This window comes from Zonotrichia albicollis, chromosome 4, assembly GCF_047830755.1.
Source record: "Zonotrichia albicollis isolate bZonAlb1 chromosome 4, bZonAlb1.hap1, whole genome shotgun sequence".
Classification (NCBI taxonomy): Eukaryota; Metazoa; Chordata; class Aves; order Passeriformes; family Passerellidae; genus Zonotrichia; species Zonotrichia albicollis.
In genome coordinates, this window is record NC_133822.1 from 43,038,718 (window position 1) to 43,041,189 (window position 2,472).

The window sequence follows — 2,472 nt, forward strand, 5'->3', positions numbered from 1 at the left end:
CTAATCCTGGCTGTTATAAATAGTTTCTCTTTCAGCAAAGCATGCTAGTTGCCTTAATATATTTTGTATTGTATTTTTTTCAAGCAATGTTATTTGAATGCTTCAATAATAATTTGTAATATTTAGACTCATCAGCTCCTGATGGAAACATGATGTATGAAATATATTATCTTTGTAATAATTTATTAACGCAACTCTGCATCTGTTGACCTCTGTGGTATCACTCTTAAAAGTAGTTAAGCCCAGAGCTCTGAATGCTGAGAGTAGACTAATGTATTCTATGAGTTCTTATGAGTTTAGTTACCAATAGCTACAATTTCTACTGAGTCATTTTTTTATATATATAATTACTTAGAGGATAGAGAATTGAAACAGAGTAATATACACAGCTGTGCAGGCTAGTACAAGACCCGTGGGGCAAAAAATTAATTTCCACTCATACTCTACCAGCTTTATTTTGCCCATAGGAACTTGTGCAGATTCTCTCAACTGATCTTTATCCACACTTGGTGGCTGATTGTACCTTCCCTGCAACTTCTGTGTCTTAAGAGTATCACTGTATTTTAAGAAGAAAATAGTTAAAATAGGTTGAGAGACAGTATTTCTTAAAAAAATAAAACAATATTGAAAATCCAGTGTTTTGAAGCATTTATTTGAAGTTTGTACTTTGATATCTCAAATAAACTTTTTTTCTTTCCGAATTTAGAATGTTCAAGATGATTAAAGACTGTGTGCACTCTTTACTGTTTATCTGCTTCTACACTTTCCATATTTTTGTTTGACCTGGTTTTAGGGTGCTAAAAGTATTCTTTATGAACCTTTATGCTCCTTACTTCCTCCTTTATAACAGCTAATATTTTATTTTAGATTAAAATTCCCACAATTTAAAATATACGATAAAAATCTTGGGATCATTTCCTGGCATTCCATTAAGCCAGTTGGCATATCCATCTTCAAATTTGGTTTTATTTCATAAAATTTTATATGGACTATGTAAAACTTACAAAAGGCAGATCAAGTAAATCCTGCATAAGAGGAGGGACAAATTCTACCCAGGAAGCTGAAATGTGAAATTTCAAAGTAAAATGAAACAAAAATCAGAAGGTCTATAGGGTCTCCTCAGAACCCTCTCTTCCCCAGGATGAACAGCCCTAACTCAGCCTGTCTTCAGCCGTGAGCTGGATGCACCACACTAAGTGGGATCTCACAAGAGCAAAGGAGAAAAATCCCCTCCCTTTTCCTGCTGGTCACCGATTTGTGATGCAGCCCAGAATGTGGTTGGCTTTCTGGGCTCTGATTGCACATTGCCAGGTCAATTTGAGCTTGTCCTCCACCACTCCCACCAAGTCCTTCTTTCCATGGCTAGTCTTGATCCATTCTTTGCCCAGCCTGTATTTGTGCATGGGATTGTCCCAGCTTGGGTGCAGGATCATGCACACTTGGCCTTGTTCAGCTTGGTGAGATTCACATGGGCCCAGCTCTCCAGTCTGTCACAGCTCCTCTTTATGTCATTCCTTCCCTCCAGCATGTGCCCCGCATCAGAGCTTGGTGTCTCTTGGTCAGCTTCTCATCTGTCCAAGGGCAAGCCGAGCTCCATGAATTCCAGCTGGTCACTGACACAGAGCACGACATCCCCTCTTTGTTTCCCTTGCCAGACCTTCCTAAAGAGCCTGTATCATTCCATTCCAATGGTCCAGCCATAAGAGCTATGCCATGACATCTTTGTGATGCCAATAAGGTCATAGCACACATCTCTAGCTACTCTTATTTCCCACACTACATGCACTTGCATACAAGCATATTAGTTGAGCTCTAGATGAAGACTATTTTCTGACTGAAGAGGCAGAAATTCCTTTGTGCTGCTCTCCTGCCCTACCTGTGATCCCTTTCCAAGCTCTGGGCATCTCTTGCTGGCACTGGCATCAAACTGGTGTAGATGGGGTGGGTTGAGGTTCCTCTCCTGCCACAACTTTACTTTAAAGCCCTCTTCACCAGCTTGGCAAGCCTACGACCAAAGGTGATCTTCCACTTCTCTGACAAATGTTCCCATCAGCCCTCAGCAGCCCAGTTTTCTCAAAGCTGGTGCTGTGGTATAAGTGGCTGAGCCCAGGCTATGGCAACAGTCCTCTAGCACTGTTGCTTCACCACGTTTGACTGTGCCTTTCACACCCTTGGGAGAATGGAGGAGAAAAGTGCCTGTACTCCAGATTACTTTACCACCATTCCCAGAGCTCTGTAATCCTTCATTGATACTCAGAGCACTCCAGGCTGTATCACTGGTGAAAGCATGGTCCCCCAGCCTGGGCACAGCTTTTGCAGGCAGGTCTGGTGCCAGTCCCCAGCCCAGCAGAAGGGTCTTCTTCCTAGAGTCTGAGATCTGCAAAGCAGCCTCTCCTTTCAGCAGCTCCGTTTGAGGGCAGGCATTGGCCACCACCAGGTAGGCGGTGCAGCCCTTCCAGCCTGAGCAGAGCC